Source organism: Triticum dicoccoides, chromosome 6A, assembly GCF_002162155.2.
Source record: "Triticum dicoccoides isolate Atlit2015 ecotype Zavitan chromosome 6A, WEW_v2.0, whole genome shotgun sequence".
Taxonomy (NCBI): domain Eukaryota; kingdom Viridiplantae; phylum Streptophyta; class Magnoliopsida; order Poales; family Poaceae; genus Triticum; species Triticum dicoccoides.
In genome coordinates, this window is record NC_041390.1 from 96,237,580 (window position 1) to 96,258,874 (window position 21,295).

Below are 21,295 nucleotides of genomic sequence, written 5' to 3' on the forward strand. Positions count from 1 at the left end.
AATCGGTCCCACCGAGTTTGCCTGACGAGCTCTCTGGTTAGCTTATTACCAAAATCGGTCCCACAGATTTTGTAATCGGTCTCACCGAGATTATGTTATGCCCTAACCCTAATAAATCGGTCACACCGAGTTGACATGTCAGGCCCACCAAAAATCCTAACGTTCACATTTTGAACTAAATCGGTCCGACCGAGTTTCATTATTCGGTCCCACCGAGTTTGGTGATTTGTGTGTAACGGTTAGATTTTGTGTGGATGCTATATATACCCCCCACCCACTCTTCATTAAGGGAGAGAGCCATCAGAATGTGCCTACACTTCCAACATACATTTTCTGAGAGAGAACCACCTACTCATGTGTTGAGACCAAGATATTCCATTCCAAACATATGAATGTTGATCTCTAGCCCTCCCCAAGTTGCTTTCCACTCAAATCATCTTTCCACCCAATCCAAATCTATGAGAGAGAGTTGAGTGTTGGGGAGACTATCATTTGAAGCACAAGAGCAAGGAGTTCGTCATCAACACACCGTCCATTACCTTTTGGAGAGTGGTGTCTCCTAGATTGGTTAGGTGTCACTTGGGAGCCTCCGACAAGATTGTGGAGTTGAACCAAGGAGTTTGTACAAGCAAGGAGATCGCCTACTTCGTGAAGATCTACCCTAGCGAGGAAAATCCTTCATGGGCGATGGCCATGGTCGGATAGACAAGGTTTCTTCTTCGTGGACCCTTCATGGGCGGAGCCCTCCGTGGACTCGCACAACCGCTAACCTTCATGGGTTGAAGTCTCCATCAACGTGGATGTACGATAGCACCACCTATTGGAACCATGCCAAAAATCTCCGTGTCTACATTGCGTTTGCTCCCTCCAAACTCCTCCCTTTACCTTCATGTGCAATGTTTTACATTCCGCTGCTATACTCTTAGACTTGCATGTGTAGGTTGTTTGCTTGACTAGTGCTAAGTTGCTAAAATCTGCCAAGACTTAAAATTGGGTAAAGGCTAGATTTTTATTTGGTCAATTAGTCTAATCACCCCCATCTAGACATACTTTCGATCCTACAAGTGGTATCAGAGCTTTGGTCTCCATTTGCCTTGATTTCCATAGCGGTTGTTGATCACAGCCTTGGTTTCACAACCTAGGAGAGTATGGCGTCTAGTGAGGGAAATTACCACCATAGAGGTCCTTACTTTGATGGTACTAATTTTGCTAGTTGGAAGCATAAGATGAATGTGACGCCCCCAATTTGACCGCACACTAATCATACACGCAAATGTGTATGATCAAGATCAGGGACTCATGGGAAGATATCACAACATAACTCTAGACACAAATTGAAATAATACAAGCTTTATATTACAAGCCAGGGGCCTCGAATGCTCGAATACAAATGCTCTAAGACACAAGAGCCAGCGGAAGCAACAATATCTGAGTACAGACATAAGTTAAACAAGTTTGCCTTAACAAGGCTAGCACAAAAGTAGCAATGATCGAAAAGGCAAGGCCTCCTGCCCGGGACCTCCTAACTACTCCTCGAAGTCGAACTCCACGTCGAATCATCATCAGAATCCTCTGGCTCCTGGACTCCATCATATGATCGCAATAACCGGGAAAAGGGGAAAAAGAAGTAGCAAAGCAACCGTGAGTACTCATCCAAAGTACTCGCAAGCAAGGATCTACACTACATATGCAATCGTATCAATGAAAAGGGTAGTATCTGTGGACTGAACTACAGAGTGCCAGAATAAGAGGGGGATAGCTAGTCCTATCGAAGACTATGCTTCTGGCAGCCTCCATCTTGAAGTAGTAGAAGAGAGTAGATGGTAAGTTAACCAAGCATCATCGTATAGCATAATCCTACCCGGCGATCCTCTCCTCGTTGCCCTGTTAGAGAGCGATCACCAGGTTATATCTGGCACTTGAAAGGGTGTGTTTTATTAAGTATCCGGTTCTAGTTGTCATAAGGTCAAGGTACAACTCCGGGTCGTCCTTTTACCGAGGGACATGGCTATTCGAATAGATAAACTTCCCTGTAGGGGTGCACCACATTTCCCAACATGCTCGATCTCCTTTGGCCGGACACAATTTTTTGGGTCATGCCCGGCCTCGGAAGATCAACACATCATAGCTCCACCTAGGCACTACAGAGAGGTCATCACGCCGATCTAAATCCTATGGCGCAGGGGTCTGGGCCGATCGCCCATTGCACACCTGCACGTTGTGTGGGCAGCCGGAAGCAGGCCCATTGTCCCTAATACAAGAGTAGACATTCCAGCCAAATCCGGCGTGCGCCGCTCAGTCGCTGACGTCAAGAAGGCTTCAGCTGATACCACGACGTCGAGTGCCCATAACTGTTCCCATGTAGTTGGTTAGTGCGTATAGGCCAGTAGCCAGACTCAGATCAAATACCTAGATCTCGTTAAGCGTGTTAATTGAATTAACCACAGATGCTGACCAGGGCCAGGCCCACCTCTCACCTAGGTGGTCTCCACCTACCCTGTCGCTCTGCCACTAGTAATAGTCAGGGGCCGTCGGGAACCTAGGCCCACCACTACCTGGATGGATCAACCTGCCACTTCAGCCCCCCACATCGGAATCACTTGTGGGTACTCTACAAGCCGACCCGACTTTAGTCACCACAAGTATCACATATCATGTATATAAGTATATACCCGTGATCACCTCCCAAGTGATCACGGCCCGCTAGTATAGCATGGCAGACGGACAAGAATATAGGGGCACTGATGGGATACTAGCGTCCTATACTAAGCATTTCGGATTGCAGGTAAAGGTAACAACAGTAGTAGCAAGGACATGATATGCATCAGAATAGGATTAACGGAAAGTAGTAACATGCTACACTACTCCAATGCAAGTAGTAGAGAGAAGAACAGGTGACATATGGTGATCAAGGGGGGGGGGGCTTGCCTGGTTGCTCTGGCAAGTAGGGGTCGTCAACAACGTAGTCGTACTGGGTAGCAGCGGTGGAAGTCTCGGTGTCTAACGAGAGAAGAGGGGGAAGAAACAATAAATATAATGCAAACATAAGCATAACGATGTATGACATGATAAAGTGCGATGCTAGGTGTGCCCTAACGCGGTATGAGGTGATACCGGCGAAGGGCCGGGGGAACATCCGGGAAAGTATTCCCGGTGTTTCGTGTTTTCAGACAGATGAACTAGAGGGGGAAAGTTGCGTGTTCGCTATGCTAGTGATGTGTGCCAGACGAACGGGCTACGTATCTTGATTCGTCTCGACGTTCTAAGCAACTTTCATGTACAAAACAATTTCATCCGAGTTATGGTTTATTTTATATTATTTTCCAAAGTTTTAATAATATTCTAAAATTATTATCAATTCGAAATTAAATAGCTAATTGCTAGGTGCACCCAACTCTGCGTACATAATAGTGTACCAGAGGTTGACAGGTGGGCCATGGGGTCCCTGTTGACGAGTCAACGTTTGACTGGTCAACAGGGGGTGGGGCCCCCTGTCATTGACTGTTACACTAACTAACTAGTTAATTTAGTATAACTAGGTTATTGGGCTAATAGATTTTAATTAGTTTTATTAAACCTAATTAATTAAGTTAATTAATTTAATTGATTAATTAATTTATATTTTTATTATTTATTTATTTTCAATTCTTTTTTTATATCTTTTTTAAAAGAATGTTCTGGGTTGGGGCCCTCCTGTTATAGGCCCTAGGGGGCATTAGAGGGTTCAGGCGCTAGTGGGCGCAGGGCGCGACAGAGCGATGCAGCGGGGCCGTGGCCGGAGCGGCGTGAGCCCGGTGCAGGGCGAGGTCAAAGCCGGCGGTGGGGCACCGGCGGGAGAGGGGTCGCGCTAGGCGAGGCGAGCGGGGCAGCAGGCGCGACAGTGGGTTCGCGGGGGCGCTGCTGAAGGAAACACGAGGTGGACGCGGGGAGCGACGAGCCGGCAGTCACAGGGTAGGGGCATGGCGCGGTCGGCGTAGACGACGGAGGCAGGCGGCTGCGGTGGCGCAGGAGGGCGGCACGGTCGAGGGTGGCAGCGACGAGCATGAGCGGAGGCGGTTGCGAGCGTGCGGGCCAGCGAGGCCGCAGCAGCGGGCGCTGTGCGGTGGAGGAGCGGCGGGCTGCTGCGGTGAGCGCGCGGTGGCGGGGTCGGCGCGAACAGCAGCAGCAGCAGGCAAAGGAGTAAGCAGGGCATGTGCGGGCGTGACGCGGCGGGAAGCGCGTGGGAGCGTGGCGGATGCGGCGGTGAGCGCGGCTGAGTGCACTCGGGGCGCTCGGGTGCGGGACGGAGGTGCGCGGGCGTTCGCATCAGGCGTGGCCGGGAGCAGAGGGGGAGAGGGGAGGCGTAACCGGCACGGCAGCTCACAGCGTAGCTATAGGGGATGGCAGTGGAGGTCGAGGAGGAGGACGGGGACGTGTCGCCAGCGAGGAGGAGAGGTCGAGGCGGCAGCGTTCGGTGACGATGTCGGCAAGGCAGAGACCATGGGCGGGCGACGTGCGAGGGAGGAGGGGCGAGGAGGAGGTTCCGTGACGGGGTGGGGCGGCATCGGGACGGGCGCCGACGTCCGGGGCGCGGGGCGCGGTCATTGGGGTGGATCCCCGGTCCAGATCGGGGGGAGTGGGTGGAGCGAGAGGGATCGTCGGGGTACGGTTTTAGGATTTCGGGGGTGGGGGCATGCGGGGTTAAGGGGGCAGGGTAGGCTGGCCTGTTGGCCGACTGGGCCGGCCTGTCGTGTCAGTTGGCCTGGGGGGTTCTTTTTCCTTTCTTATTTTATTTCTTTTCTATTTTAGGTTAGTTTCCTTTTAATTTTGATTTAGCAAAATACCAAAATAGCACCTAATTTGATGTTACCAAATATGCACTGCCACATTAACTAGCTACCTAAACTAAAATAGTTTCGTAATTATTTATTCTTTAAAATTATTTAAAAATAGTTTTCGCTACTGTTTTAATCCTTATAGTTCATTTGAGCATTTTATAAAAGCTTGGTTTCTCCACCATAATTACTTACGATTTATTTGACACAATCCGAACATTTTAGTTTTAGTTTTTGAAAACTTGTGTTGTTTGCCTTTAACTCAAATTTGAATTTGAATCATTTTGAACTAACGCGAGATTCACAACAATATCCGCGGTGACGTGGCATCATTAATAGGGAGTTATTGTAGCTTAAATATCCGTGCGTCACAATTCTCCTCCACTAAAATAAATCTCGTCCCGAGATTTAAGAGGCGGAGTAAAGGGGAAAGACTAGGTTATGAGATTCTAACGATTCTTCTCGGTCTTGGTTTCTCTTCTCGAAGAGGTACATCCACTAAGTTTGATGTCTTCATTTCTCTGCTTCAGGTCATCATGATGAAGTCGACATCCTTTCTTCGGGAACTCCATCGTACTTATGAAAGAATAAATGGTGGGTGTTCCGGGAGGACGGACCTTACAAGGTTGGCTATCTGACATATAACGTCAGGGAAGGCGGGGGAAAGTAACTCTCGAATTGAAACCTTAGAAAATATCGAGAGCAAAGTAAGAAGGTATCATGAGAAGTTTCGAGCAGCAGGCAATCATTCGATGCGTTAAATAGAGTGTGAAAGGGGTTCGGGGAAACAAAAAATAATATTGTATCTGATACCAGAATATAACTCTATGAGGGTGGCTCGTGAATTATATATGAAGCCAAGTGTGGGGAATAACCATTAGAAACACGGTTGTACCAGAGAGTCAGGTTTCAATCATGTGGAACTGTGGGTTATGGGCCCACCATGTGGGCTAAAAGTAGGAAGGGCGGAGACGTCTTGCGTGATCATGCAAGCAAGGCATGTCAGGGGGTAGCCTGTCGATTATGTCGGCAACAACATCGGTACCAAGGGCGAGGGGCGAAGAGAACCATTTTCCTTCTCGTTGAATGAGGCGGACCAATAGGCAAAGTTCTCGTCCATCGGTGGCTACGAGAATGTCATCAACAATAGTAACAGGGTCTTGCTGACAGAATTGTACACCGAGATGTTTACATAAGTAGGTGTTGGAAATATGCCCTAGAGGCAATAATAAAAGTGTTATTATTATATTTCCTTGTTCATGATAATTGTCTTTTATTCATGCTATAACTGTATTATCCGGAAATCGTAATACACGTGTGAGTACATAGACCACAATATGTCCCTAGTGAGCCTCTAGTTGACTAGCTCGTTGTGATCAACAGATAGTCATGGTTTCCTGGCTATGGACATTGGATGTCGTTGATAACGGGATCACATCATTAGGAGAATGATGTGATGGACAAGACCCAATCCTGAGCATAGCACAAAGATCGTGTAGTTCATTTGCTAGAGCTTTGCCAATGTCAAGTATCTCTTCCTTTGACCATGAGAGCGTGTAACTCCTGGATACCGTAGGAGTGCTTTGGGTGTATCAAACATCACAACGTAACTGGGTGACTATAAAGGTGCACTACAGGTATCTCCGAAAGTATCTATTGTTTTATGCGGATCGAGACTGGGATTTGTCACTCCGTGTAAACGGAGAGGTATCTCTGGGCCCACTCGGTAGGACATCATCATATGCGCAATGTGACCAAGGAGTTGATCACGGGATGATGTGTTACGGAACGAGTAAAGTGACTTGCCGGTAACGAGATTGAACAAAGTATTGGATACCGACGATCGAATCTCGCGCAAGTAACATACCGATAGACAAAGGGAATTGAATACGGGATTGATTAAGTCCTTGACATTGTGGTTCATCCGATGAGATCATCGTGGAACATGTGGGAGCCATCATGGGTATCCAGATCCCGCTGTTGGTTATTGACCGTAGAACGTCTCGGTCATGTCTGCATGTCTCCCGAACCCGTAGGGTCTACACACTTAAGGTTCGATGACGCTAGGGTTATAAAGGAAGTTTGTATGTGGTTACCGAATGTTGTTCGGAGTCCCGGATGAGATCCCGGACGTCACGAGGAGTTCCGGAATGGTCCGGAGGTAAAGATTTATATATGGGAAGTCCTATTTTGGCCACCGGAAAATGTTCGGGATTTTTCGGTATTGTACCGGGAAGGTTCTAGAAGGTTCCGGAGTGGGGCCCACCTGCATGGGGGGACCCACATGAACGTGGGTAGTGGGGGCAAGGCCCCACACCCCTGGTCAAGGCGCACCAAGATCCCCCCTTAGAAGGAATAAGATCATATCCCGAAGGGATAAGATCAAGATCCCTAAAAAGGGGGGATAACAATCGGTGGGGAAGGAAATGATGGGATTTCTTTCCTCCCACCTTGGCCAACGCCCCAATGGACTTGGAGGGCAAGAAACCAGCCCCTCCACCCCTATATATAGTGGGGAGACGCATGGGAGCTTAACACGAAGTTCTGGCGCAGCCCTCCCCCTCTCCCAAGTCGTCCTCCTCTCCCGTGGTGCTTGGCGAAGCCCTGCTGGATTGCCACGCTCCTCCATCACCACCACGCCGTTGTGCTGTTGTTGGATGGAGTCTTCCTCAACCTCTCCCTCTCTCCTTGCTGGATCAAGGCGTGGGAGACGTCATCGGGCTGTACGTGTGTTGAACGCGGAGGTGCCATGCGTTCGGCACTTGATCATCGGTGATTTGAATCACGACGAGTACGACTCCATCAACCCCGTTCACTTGAACGCTTCCGCTTAGCGATCTACAAGGGTATGTAGATGCACTCTCCTTTATACTCGTTGATGGTCTCTCCATAGATAGATCTTGGTGATACATAGGAAATTTTTTGAATTTCTGCTACGTTCCCCAACAGTGGTATCAGAGCCAGGTTTATTGCGTAGATTCTTTGAACGAGTAGAACACAAAGTAGTTGTGGGCGTTGATGTTGTTCAATATGCTTACCGTTACTAGTCCAATCTTGTTTCGACGGTATTGTGGGATGAAGCGGCCCGGACCGACCTTACACGTACTCTTACGTGAGACAGGTTCCACCGATTGACATGCACTTGGTGCATAAGGTGGCTAGCGGGTGCCAGTCTCTCCCACTTTAGTCAGAACGGATTCGATGAAAAGGGTCCTTATGAAGGGTAAATAGCAATTGGCATATCACGTTGTGGTCTTGCGTAGGTAAGAAACGTTCTTACTAGAAACCCATAGCAGCCACGTAAAACATGCAACAACAATTAGAGGACGTCTAACTTGTTTTTGCAGGGTATGCTTTGTGATGTGATATGGACAACAAGAATGTGGTGAATAATATGTGATGTATGAGATTGATCATGTTCTTGTAATAGGATTCACGACTTGCATGTCGATGAGTATGACAACCGGCAGGAGCCATAGGAGTTGTCTTTATTTATTGTATGACCTGCGTGTCATTGAAGAACGCCATGTAAACTACTTTACTTTATTGCTAAACGCGTTAGTCATAGAAGTAGAAGTAGTCGTTGGCGTGACAACTTCATGAAGACACGATGATGGAGATCATGATGATGGAGATCATGGTGTCATGCCGGTGACAAGATGATCATGGAGCCCCGAAGATGAAGATCAAAGGAGCTATATGATATTGGCCATATCATGTCACTACACTATTTGATTGCATGTGATGTTTATCATGTTTATGCATCTTGTTTACTTAGGACGACGGTAGTAAATAAGATGATCCCTTACAAAATTTCAAGAAGTGTTCTCCCCTAACTGTGCACCGTTGCTACAGTTCGTCGCTTCTAAGCACCACGTGATGATCGGGTGTGATGGATTCTTACGTTCACATACAACGGGTGTAAGACAGTTTTACACAGCGATAACACTTAGGGTTAACTTGACGAGCCTAGCATGTACAGACATGGCCTCGGAACACGGAGACCGAAAGGTCGAGCATGAGTCGTATAGTAGATACGATCAACATGAAGATGTTCACCGACGTTGGCTAGTCCGTCTCACGTGATGATCGGACACGGCCTAGTTGACTCGGATCATGTAATCACTTAGATGACCATAGGGATGTCTATCTGAGTGGGAGTTCATAAGATGAACTTAATTATCCTGAACATAGTCAAAAGACCTTTTGCAAATTATGTCGTAAGCTCGCGCTTTAGTTCTACTGTTTAGTTATGTTCCTAGAGAAAAAATAGTTGAAAGTTGACAGTAGCGATTATGCGGACAGTAAATAGCTTATGTCCTTAATGCACCGCTCAGTGTGCTGGACCCCAAACGTCGTTTGTGGATGTTGCGAACATCAGACATACACGTTTTGATAACTACGTGATAGTTCAGATAAACGGTTTAGAGTTAAGGCACCAAAGATGTTTTCGAAACGTCGCGGAACATATGAGATGCTTTGAGGGCTGAAATTGGGATTTCAGGCTCGTGCCCACGTCAAGAGGTATAAGACCTCCGACGATTTTCTTAGCCTGCAAATTAACGGGGAAAAGCTCAATCGTTGAGCTTGTGCTCAGATTGTTTGAGTGCAACAATCACTTGAATCGAGTGGGAGTTGATCTTCCATATGAGATAGTGATGTTTCTCCAAAGTCATTGCCACCAAGCTGCTAGAGCTTCGTGATGAACTATAACATATCAGGGATAGATATGATGATCCTTGAGGTATTCGCGATGTTTGACACCGCGAAAGTAGAAATCAAGAAGGAGCATCAATTGTTGATGGTTGCTGAAACCACTAGTTTCAAGAAGGGCAAGGGCAAGAAGGGATACTTCATGAAACGGCAAATCAGCCGCTGCACCAGTGAAGAAACCCGAGGTTGAACCCAAACCCGAGACTAAGTGCTTCTGTGATAAGGGGAATAGCCACTGGAGAAGAATTACCCTAGATACTTGGTAGATAAGAAGGCTGGCAAGGTCGATAGAAGTATATTGGATATACATTATGTTAATGTGTACTTTACTAGTACTCCTAGTAGCACCAGGGTATTAGATACCGGTTCGGTTGCTAGGTGTTAGTAACTCGAAATAAAGAGCTACGGAATAAACGGAGACTAGCTAAAGGTGAGCTGATGATATATGTTGGAAGTGTTTCCAAGTTTGATGTGATCAAACATCGCACGCTCCCTCTACCATCAAGATTAGTATTAAACCTGAATGGTTTATTGAATCTCGATCGTAGTGATACACATTTTCATGCCAAAAGATATAAGATAGTAATGATAGTACCACTTACTTGTGGCACTGCCATGTAAGTCATAATGGTATAAAACGCATGAAGAAGCTCCATGTTGATGGATCTTTGGACTCACTCGTTTTAGAAAAGTTTGAAACATGCGAACCATGTCTATTGGTGTATACGCATGAAGAAACTCCATGCATATGGATCGTTTGGACTCACTTGATTTTGAATCACTTGAGATATGCAAATCATACCACATGGGCAAGATGACTAAAAAAAGCCTCGTTTTCAGTAAGAAGGAACAAGATAGCAACTTGTTGGAAGTAACACATTTTGATGTGTGCAGTCCAATGAGTGCTGAGGCATGCAGTGAATATCGTTATGTTCTTACTTCACAGATGATTCGAGTAGATGTTGAGAATATTTACTTGATGAAACACAACTCTGAATTATTGAATGGTTCAAGTAATTTCAGAGTGAAGTAGAAGATCATTGTGACAAGAGGATAAAATGTCTATGATACGATCATGGAGATGAATATCTGAGTTACGAGTTTTGGCACACAATTAAGACATTGTGGAAATTGTTTCATAATTAATACCGCCTGGAACACCATAGTGTGATGGTGTGTCCGAACATCATAGTTGCACCCTATTGGATATGGTGCGTACCATGATGTCTCTTATCGAATTACCACTATCGTTCATGGGTTAGGCATTAGAGACAACCACATTCACTTTAAATAGGGCACCACGTAATTCCGTTGAGATGACACCGTATGAATTATGGTTTAGAGAAACCTAAGTTGTCGTTTCTTAAAGGTTTGGGGCTGCAACGCTTATGTGAAAAAGTTTCAGGATTGATAAGCTCGAACCCAAAGGGGATAAAATGCATCTTCATAGGACACCCAAAACAGTTGGGTATACCTCCTGTCTCAGATCCGAAAGCAATAAGGGATTGTTTCTAGAATCAGGTACTTTCTCGAGGAAAAGTTTCTCTCGAAAGAATTGAGTGGGAGGATGGTGGAGACTTGATGAGGTTATTGAACCGTATCTTCAACTAGTGTGTGGCAGGGCACAGGAAGTTGTTCCTGTGGCACCTACACCAATTGAAGTGGAAGCTTATGATAATGATCATGAAACTTCGGATCAAGTCACTACCAAACCTCGTGGGATGACAAGGATGCGTACTACTTCAGAGTGGTACGTAATCCTGTCTTGAAGGTCATGTTGCTAGACAACAATGAACATACGAGCTATGGAGAAGCGATGGTGGGCCCGAATTCCGACAAATGGTTAGAAGCCATGAAATCCGAGATAGTATCCATATATCAGAACAAAGCATGGACTTTGATGGACTTGCCCGATGATCGGCAATCCATTGAGATAAATGGATCTTTTAAGAAGAAGACGGACGTGGATGGTAATGTCACCATCTATGAAGCTCGACTTGTGGCGAAGTGTTTTCCGACAAGTTCAAGGAGTTGACTACGATGAGATTTTCTCACTCGTAGTGATGCTTAAAGTCCGTCGGAATCATGTTAGCATTAGCTGCATTTATGAAATCTGGCAGATGGATGTCAAGACAAGTTTCCTTACCAGTTTTCGTAAGGAAAGGTTGTATGCAATACAATCAGAAAAGTTTTGTCGATCCTAAGGATGCTAAAAGGTATGCTAGCTCCAGCGATCCTTCTAAGGACTGGAGTAAGCATCTCGGAGTTGGAATGTACGCTTTGATGAGATGATCAAAGATTTTGGATTTATACAAAGTTTATGAGAAACTTGTATTTCCAAAGAAGTGAGTGGGAGCATTATAGAATTTCTGATGAGTATATGTTGTTGACATATTGATGATCAGAGATGATGTAGAATTTCTAGAAAGCATATAGGGTTATTTGAAAGGTGTTTTTCAATAGAAAACATGGATTAAGCTACTTGAACATTGAGCATCAAGATCTATAAGGATAGATCAAAATGCTTAATAATACTTTCAAATGAGCACATACCTTGACATGATCTTGAAGGTGTTCAAGATGGATCAGTCAAAGAAGAAGTTCTTGCCTGAGTTGTAAGGTACGAAGTTAAGACTTAAATCTCGACCTCGGCAGAAAAGAGAGAAAGGACGAAGGTCGTCCCTATGCCTAAGACATAGGCTCTACAGTATGCTATGCTGTGTACCGCACCTGAAGTGTGCCTTGCCATGAGTCAGTCAAGGGGTACAAGAGTGATCCAAAAATGGATCATAGGACAGCAGTCAAAGTTATCCTTAGTAACTAGCGGACTAAGGAATTTTTCTCGATTATGGAGGTGGTAAAAGAGTTCGTCGTAAAGGGTTACGTCGATACAAGCTAAACACCTATCCGGATAGCTCTGAGTAGAGAGACCGGATACATATAATGGAGCAACAATTTAGAATAGCTCCAAGTAGAACAGTTATTTGGAATAGCTCCAAATAGAGCGTGGTAGCTGCATCTAGGAGATGACATAGAGATTTGTAAAGCACACACGGATCTGAAAGGTGCAGACCCGTTGACTAAAACCTCTCTCACAAGCAACATGATCAAACATAAAACTCATTGAGTGTTAATCACATAGTGATGTGAACTAGACTACTGACTCTAGTAAACTCTTGGGTATTAGTCACATGGCGATGTGACCTGTGAGTGTTAATCACATGGCGATGTGAACTAGATTATTGACTCTAGTGCAAGTGGGAGACTGTTGGAAATATGCCCTAGAGGCAATAATAAAAGTGTTATTATTATATTTCCTTGTTCATGATAATTGTCTTTTATTCATGCTATAACTGTATTATCCGGAAATCGTAATACACGTGTGAATACATAGACCACAATATGTCCCTAGTGAGCCTCTAGTTGACTAGCTCGTTGTGATCAACAGATAGTCATGGTTTCCTGGCTATGGACATTGGATGTCGTTGATAACGGGATCACATCATTAGGAGAATGATGTGATGGACAAGACCCAATCCTGAGCATAGCACAAAGATCGTGTAGTTCATTTGCTAGAGCTTTGCCAATATCAAGTATCTCTTCCTTTGACCATGAGAGCGTGTAACTCCTGGATATCGTAGGAGTGCTTTGGGTGTATCAAATGTCACAACGTAACTGGGTGACTATAAAGGTGCACTACAGGTATCTCCAAAAGTATCTATTGTTTTATGCGGGTCGAGACTGGGATTTGTCACTCCGTGTAAACGGAGAGGTATCTCTAGGCCCACTCGGTAGGACATCATCATATGCGCAATGTGACCAAGGAGTTGATCACGGGATGATGTGTTACGGAACGAGTAAAGTGACTTGCCGGTAACAAGATTGAACAAGGTATTGGATACCGACGATCGAATCTCGGGCAAGTAACATACCGATAGACAAAGGGAATTGAATACGGGATTGATTAAGTCCTTGACATCGTGGTTCATCCGATGAGATCATCGTGGAACATGTGGGAGCCATCATGGGTATCCAGATCCCGCTGTTGGTTATTGACCGGAGAACGTCTCGGTCATGTCTGCATGTCTCCCGAACCCGTAGGGTCTACACACTTAAGGTTCGATGACGCTAGGGTTATAAAGGAAGTTTGTATGTGGTTACCGAATGTTGTTCGGAGTCCCGGATGAGATCCCGGACGTCACGAGGAGTTCCGGAATGGTCCGGAGGTAAAGATTTATATATGGGAAGTCCTATTTTGGCCACCGGAAAATGTTCGGGATTTTTTGGTATTGTACCGGGAAGGTTCTAGAAGGTTCCGGAGTGGGGCCCACCTGCATGGGGGGACCCACATGAACGTGGGTAGTGGGGGCAAGGCCCCACACCCCTAGTCAAGGCACACCAAGATCCCCCCTTAGAAGGAATAAGATCATATCCCGAAGGGATAAGATCAAGATCCCTAAAAGGGGGGGATAACAATCGGTGGGGAAGGAAATGATGGGATTTCTTTCCTCCCACCTTGGCCAACGCCCCAATGGACTTGGAGGGCAAGAAACCAGCCCCTCCACCCCTATATATAGTGGGGAGACGCATGGGAGCTTAACACGAAGTTCTGGCGCAGCCCTCCCCCTCTCCCAAGTCGTCCTCCTCTCCCGTGGTGCTTGGCGAAGCCCTGCTGGATTGCCACGCTCCTCCATCACCACCACGCCGTTGTGCTGTTGTTGGATGGAGTCTTCCTCAACCTCTCCCTCTCTCCTTGCTGGATCAAGGCGTGGGAGACGTCATCGGGCTGTACGTGTGTTGAACGCGGAGGTGCCGTGCGTTCGGCACTTGATCATCGGTGATTTGAATCACGACGAGTACGACTCCATCAACCCCGTTCACTTGAACGCTTCCGCTTAGCGATCTACAGGGGTATGTAGATGCACTCTCCTTTCTACTCGTTGCTGGTCTCTCCATAGATAGATCTTGGTGATACGTAGGAAAATTTTTGAATTTCTGCTACATTCCCCAACAGAGAATATTACTACTTAAATCTTATAGATCACAAGCAACGTTAAACCAAGGGTATATCCTTCCCAAGGACAAGTGTCAGGGGTTGGGTGCAACATATGCCAAAGGATGGCTTATCATGGTGGGGGCGAGTAGAACGTCGCCGGTGCCTGGAAATGGGATAAGGCGAAGGCATGCACGCCGGCGAATCTTACCTAGCTTCGGGGCTCTCCGGGGAGATAATACCCCTACTGCTGCTCTGCGGGGTCTCCGCATGATCACTATGGCAAAGTGTTTACACGGTTGCTCCTCGAGCTGTTTCCTGGAGGTAGGAGAAGGCAAGGCTAGCTCTCTCCTTCCTATATGACTTGGTCTAGTGCTAATGGATTCCAACCCTTTGCATGGATGCCCTGGGGGGTTTATATAGGCCTACCCCCCAGGGATACAATGGTAATCCGGCTGGGCGCGGGCCCAACCGTAAGTCTCTCTGGCCGTCGTCTTATCCGCTGACTCCTGGGGCCCGCCGACTGGTGGGCCCCGCCGACTGGCTTGGTACGGAGCCGACAGGCCGCATCCGCCGCGGGCGGGTCTTGCCGGCTGTAGATTACTGTAGTCATGCCTCTAATGATGCGGGCTCGGTCATGAGGTCGTGGCGACAGCTCTACCGTATGGCAGGCGATCACTGTGGCCACTCCCTGTAGCGTCTGATTAATGGCGTGTGGGGCCCGTTGGGAGGGGCCGGCCGACTCCTGGGGGCCGACTCCCATCCGGGCCGACTGGTGGCGCTCTCGTCGTCTTTCGTACGCCCGCCAACTGGTGGGACCCATAATCCCTGGGTTGTACCGGCAGGCCGTCGTGGGCACAGGACTCCGCCCTCTGGGGCTGACGTCGGGGTCGGCATGGCAATAGTATCGCGCCGCGCGGAGATCTCTGCGGGTACGGCATACTGTAGCCATGCCTGCCCTTGGAAAAGGGGTGGGAGTGGACCTTACTATGGCCACTCCCCGTCCCATCCCTCTTTATGAGGGCATGGGGGTTGTTGGCGTCGCGGGCCGACTCCCCAAGGCCGGCTTCTCTGGAAGTCGCCAGTCAGGAGTCGGCTTATCCCGAAGTCGTCCCTAGGACTCGACCGCGAGTGGGCAGTCGGCCGCCTCGCCGTCGACTCTCAGAAGGCGGCTCTTCGTCCTGGGGTCTCGAGGGGCGCAGTCCGCGTCAATGTCTTGAAAGGTTCTGGGCCTGGGTTAGCCTACCCGTGGCCCATTACTCCGACAGTAGTCCCCAAAGCTGGTGAGGCTCCGAGGGTGACATGTCGAGGAGTCTCAATAGTTTCTTCTTTCTGACGGTTGGATCTGGGCCTCGCTAGCCGTCTTCTTGTCAAGCCGACTAGTTGGAGTCCGACTTGCTTAAGGCCGACTTGCCCCTAAAAAAGTTTGAACATCGCGGTGGAGTCCACGCGGCGTGCCTGGTAAGCTTCCGGTTTGCTGCCCGTGGTGGACCCGTCACGAGGCGCCACGTGGCTAAGCTTGTCTACTCACCCACGCACGCGACGGGACAGGCCTACAGGCGGGGCCCGGCACTACGGTGCCTCGGCATGCGAACGGATCCGTTGTGGCCGTGCGGACAGTTGGGGTTCCCGCGCGGTTATTGCACGTGGTAACTTCGTGTGGTAAATCGTGGGGGTCGTGGGGTCTTGGGCGTAGTTAATCCCACGACCGCCCCCTCGGCTTCTCAGCCCACGAGCCTACAAGTAGGCGGGTGGAGGGGGCGGCGAAGCACGCGCGCCCATTCTCCCTACTCCCTTTCGCTCCTTCTCGCTTCCTCTTCCTCTCGCCGCTGCTGCTCCGAACCACGCTGCGCCCACAACGATGAGCTCTTCCTCCGCCACCACGCCTCTTGTTGTACGCTCCGGAGTGTGGGACGGCTCCAAGGTTGATGACGACGACGTCGATATCCTCCGCAAAACACAGTGGCTGCCCAGCAGGGGCTTAGTGCGGGTCCACCTCGCGCCGGAGGGGGAAATATCGCCGGCGCCAGAGGAGGGCGAGCGGGTCATATTCCGCTCGCACCTTATGTGCGGCCTGGGGCTGCCGGCGAGCGGCTTCTTCTGCTCCTTCTTGGAGTTCCGCGGGCTCCAGTCGCACCACCTTACTCCGAACACGGTGGTGCTGCTGGCTGCCTTCGCCACCCTGTGCGAAGGCTTCCTCCGCGTTCTCCCCACCATCGAGCTCTGGGGTGAGTTCTTCCAGTCCAAGCTCGGCACACACATCGCCGGCGTGCCGGCCCAGTGCGGTGCATTTATCGCGATGCGGAGATCAGTGGCCTACAATCCGTTTCCCACCATCGCACTGATTAAGTCGATGAAGATGTGGCAGCGGTCCTATTTTTATGTGAAGAACGTCTCCCCAGAAGGCGACTGGGTTAACCTGCCGGCTTACGAAGCCGGCGCGCCGGCTGGAAGGCTCCCCAGCTGGTCACACCGAGCCAAGACCCTGTCTCCCGCTGGGGCCGCCGCCGTCACGTGACTCCGAGTGCTAACACAGTCGGAGGGCTTGACCGGTGCCGACTTGCTGGCCGCCTTCATGGCGCGTCGAGTCCTCGCACTCCAAAGCCGACCTCACCTGATCTGCCAGATGAGCGGTCATCGGGACCCGAGTCAGATGTGCTCCATGGACATGCCTCACGCGGAGGTGGCGAACACGGTGAAATACATCGCGAACTGCGGTCTCTCGGTGGACTGGCGGTTCGGCAAGGAGCCGTATTCGCGCGCCAACCCCCTGCCTATTGTCAGTCGTCTTCCTTCTTCTTTTGTTTGTTTTGTTGCCGAGTCCGACTTGTCAAGTCTGACCATTTTTGTTTTGAATCAGAACCCTCTCGTCCCTCCTTCGGCCGGCACCGTGGGGCCGGCTCATCAATTTGTCCCCGATCGGGCGGAGAGCGACGTCGACGATCCTGACTTGGGGGCGGCGATGGAGGCCGACACCGAGAGAGGAGGAGGAGAAGCAGGCGGCTCCAGGCCTTCGGCCACCTTCGCCGACTGGCCTGACAATGAGGCCGAGGGAGAAGTCGCCCCACGCCACCAGCAAAAGGCTGGCCAGCCTTTGGCTGGCCAGCCAAGCGCGAGTTCCTCCGCCGGCTTGGACGCTCAAGGCGGCGCGAAGAAGCGCCGGGCCGGGCCGAGTACGCTTGGTGGCCGAGCGAAGAAGTTCAAGGGAGCGGCCGCCGCGACCAAGCGGGAAGAGGCGGCCGCGAAAGCCACCGCTGGTCTCTGCGTAAGCGCCTCCGTCCCTTAACTTTATTTTCTCTTTGTTGATCTTGTTTGAGCCTTTCATATGCTTCCCTCGCTTCAGGGCTCCCCTCACTCTTGAGAGGGTTGCCGCCACCTCCGTTATGGGGTCGGCGGAGACGTCTGCCACTACTTGGCGGATTGACCCCGCCGCCGACCTTCAGGAGGCGACGGAGCGGAACGCGCAGGAGAAGCGCGAGGAGGAAGAAGCCGCCCGCCGGGAGAAAGCGGAGGCCGAGAAGGCGGAGGCCTCCGCCCTGAAAAAGCTGGAGGCGGCCGAGGCCGCCGCTGCAGCAAAGCGGCAGGCTAAGGAAGTTGCGCCCCGGCGGTCGGCCGTGTTCGTCACCCCCCTGAACTCTGCGCCGCCGCGCCCGGAGTTCACGGGGCAGTCAGGGGAAGCCGGCGGCGAGTTCCCGATCGTGGAGAGAGGCGGCGGCGACACCTCCATGCCAGATGCGGTCGTGCCGCTACCACCGCCCCCGCCGCCGTCTAGGAGCGCGCAAGGCAAATAGCCGGCGGACCCGCCCTTGCCGCTGACTGAAGACGAGGCCGTGGCAAGGCTACTCCTTCAAGTCGGCTTGCCAACGTGCCGCCGCCTTGAGAAGGCGACTTCTGCGCCACGCCCCTTGGAGACCGCCACCGCCAGCTCGACGATTCCAGACGCCGAAGCGACAAGCGCCGCTCCCATTGGGTGGGTGCGAAAGGGCGGTACGGGCCCGCTGAACCAGGCGCTTCTGGATGTCCAAAAGAAGCTGCGAGCTGAGAGCGACGCCATCCAAAACTGCACCAAGGCGCACCTGGCGTCGTGGGCAGCCATCCGGGTATGCTTTCTCCTTTGTCCCTGTTTTCTTGTTCCTCTCTGTGGGGGCGCGCCAGCGCACCCACTGGGTGTAGTCCCCGAGTTTCGGGCAGGCTGCTGAGCAGGCGGCCCGGAACTCCAATTGGTGAGTTCCGGGTACTAACTTTTGTCTGAAATACTTGTTGCAGGACTATCACAACCTCCGTGTCACCGCCTTCAACCGCAACATTGAAGAGCTGGGCAAGCGGACCGCCAACTTGTCAGAGAGCCGGAGTGGGTCCTTTTTCTTCTTTGCGGGGGCGCGCTGGCGCACCCGCGGGCTCTAGTCCCCGAGATTCGGGCCGACTGCTGAGCAGTCGGGCCGGATCTCCCCGGCGACCTTCTTTGTTGATGACTTAATGCCTTCTTTCTTCTTTCTCTTCAAAGGCCAACTCCATTCTTCAACAGCAGCTGAGGGAAGCCAACTCTGCGTTGCGCGCCAAGGGGGAGGAGTGCAGTGAGCTCGCCGCAGAGCGCGATCTGCTGGCCGCACAATTGGCAGAGCAGAAGGAGCTGCTTAAGAAGACGCGGAAGGAGGCGGAAGAGGCAGAGGCCGCCCTCCTGGCTGAGTTCGCGAGCCAGCGCTCCTCCTGGATGGACAAGAAGGCAATGTTGGCCTCCGGCTTCCACGAGATCGAGGACCTCGTCAACGGTAAGCTTCTTTGCTTTCCTTCTTCGAGCCGCCGACTATAGGTCGAGCCGACTCCTGGTTTTTAACTTGTTCTTCATTCTTTTCGTCTTGGCAGACTTCTTCTCCGGCCACTCGCAGGCCGCCATTCAAGCTATCGAGGCTGACCGCGAGGAGCGGAGGGTGGATGGCGCGGAGATCGCCGCTGATGCCCCTCGGACCCTTGACGAGCATATTCTGAGCATTGGGGCTCGTCTGCAGCCGGCCCACCAGATGATGTGCCGGCTTCAACGTGCCGGCGCCCAAGCGATCGCCGCCCTGTGGCCAGACGTGCAGGCTCCATGCACCCCCAGTCGGACTGCCGACTGGCTGGAGGTCACGGCTGGCCGTCTTGAGGCCTGGAAGGGTTCCTCGGCCCGGGCCGGAGCGCGCCGAGCCTTAGAATTCGTCAAGGCATGGTATCCGGGGCTGGACCTAGACCGGCTGGCAACACTTCGGTCAGAGGCCCAGCCGGAGCTGGCAGCCGAGGAAGACGCCCTTGTCAAGCGTGCGGTGGTGATCGTCGAGTACACCGACACCAGCATCTTTGTTCCCGAGCAGGCTGAAGATGGCGGGGAGGTACCGCCGGAGTGGTTTGGGCTGAACCCAGACTACGGCAAGGACTCGGCAGAGGTGATCGGCTCCAGCGTCAAGGAGGAAGACGAGGCAGAGGACGGAAGCGATACGGAGGCACTGGAAGATGGAGCGGAGGGCCAGCCTCAGCTCGACCGCGCCTCCAGCAACGAGTCGTGCCCGCCCGAGCCGACTGCCGCCGGAGGTGATCAAGCTGAGACCGCCCCGCCGGCCGCCCCAACATCCAACACCGTCGTCTCCTTCGATCCTCCGAACCCCTCTGCCGCCTCCTAGGCTGCCACCTTATCTGTTTTAGTAGTCTTTGAAGAACTTGTTAATTCGCACAATTCCACCCGCAGGGTGTATTTTGAAATTCTGCTCGAAGATTCGGCCAAGGGCCTTTGTTATGTAAATATTCATCTGACTTCTATCTTTTCTTGCTCATTTCTCTTTTGGCTTTTTCCTTTGCCGCCTTCCCTCAGTTGTCGTCTTTGTCAGTCGAACAGCCGCTCTGCGGACTGCTGCTGGATCAAATTCTTGGTCACTTTGGGAAGGCAAGTACTTAGCCATTTTTAGAGTTGTTTAATAAGTCGGATAGAAGGCGGCAGGCCGACTGTTTCAAGAGTCGGTTTGCAAAAAAAGAGGCTGGAAGCCGGCCTTAAGCTATGTTTATGCTTTGAGTCCTTAGCCATTTTTCATGTGGACGCCCATTCTTCCTTACTCCTGCCCACCAGACAGTCGCTCTGCGAGCTGCGGCTTCTGGCAGGAGACGGCTTAGACGCCACACACTACTTGTCCGGCTGCAGGAAGCATTTCATAGCACAGGACGGCAAGTCCCCGGGCCGACTAGTCGAACCCGGTGCAAAGCAGCATAACAAAGAGTAATATACTCGAAGGCATATTTCCTATCATATAGATAAAAGAGGGCAGTCCCCGAGCTCTTCTCGGGGGGCCCGAAGTCTTGGTACTTTTAATACAAAAGGTAGCGTGATACATACTGCGTTTAACTGTAAAATTTTCGGAGGAGATTTGCATTCCATGGCTGCTCTGTCTCTTTGCAGGAGTCATCCCTCTTGCGTGCTCGGGGCTTCTGAGCGTCGATCAGATAGTAGGAGTCGTTGCCCAGCACTTTGCTGATGATGAAGGGGCCTTCCCAAGGCGCCGACAGCTTGTGATGGCCGGATGTTCGCTGGATCAGTCGGAGCACAAGGTCGCCCTCTTGGAAAGATCTTGGCCTGACCTTCCTGTTGTAGTATCTGCGCAGGCTCTGCTGGTAGATGCTGGACCGGCTGAGTGCCAGCAACTGGCCCTCTTCTAGCAAATCGACGTCGTCTTGTCGTGCTTCTTTTGCTTCTTCCTCGGTGTACATGGTGACTCGCGGGGAATCGAACTCTATGTCCGTTGGGATGACGGCTTCA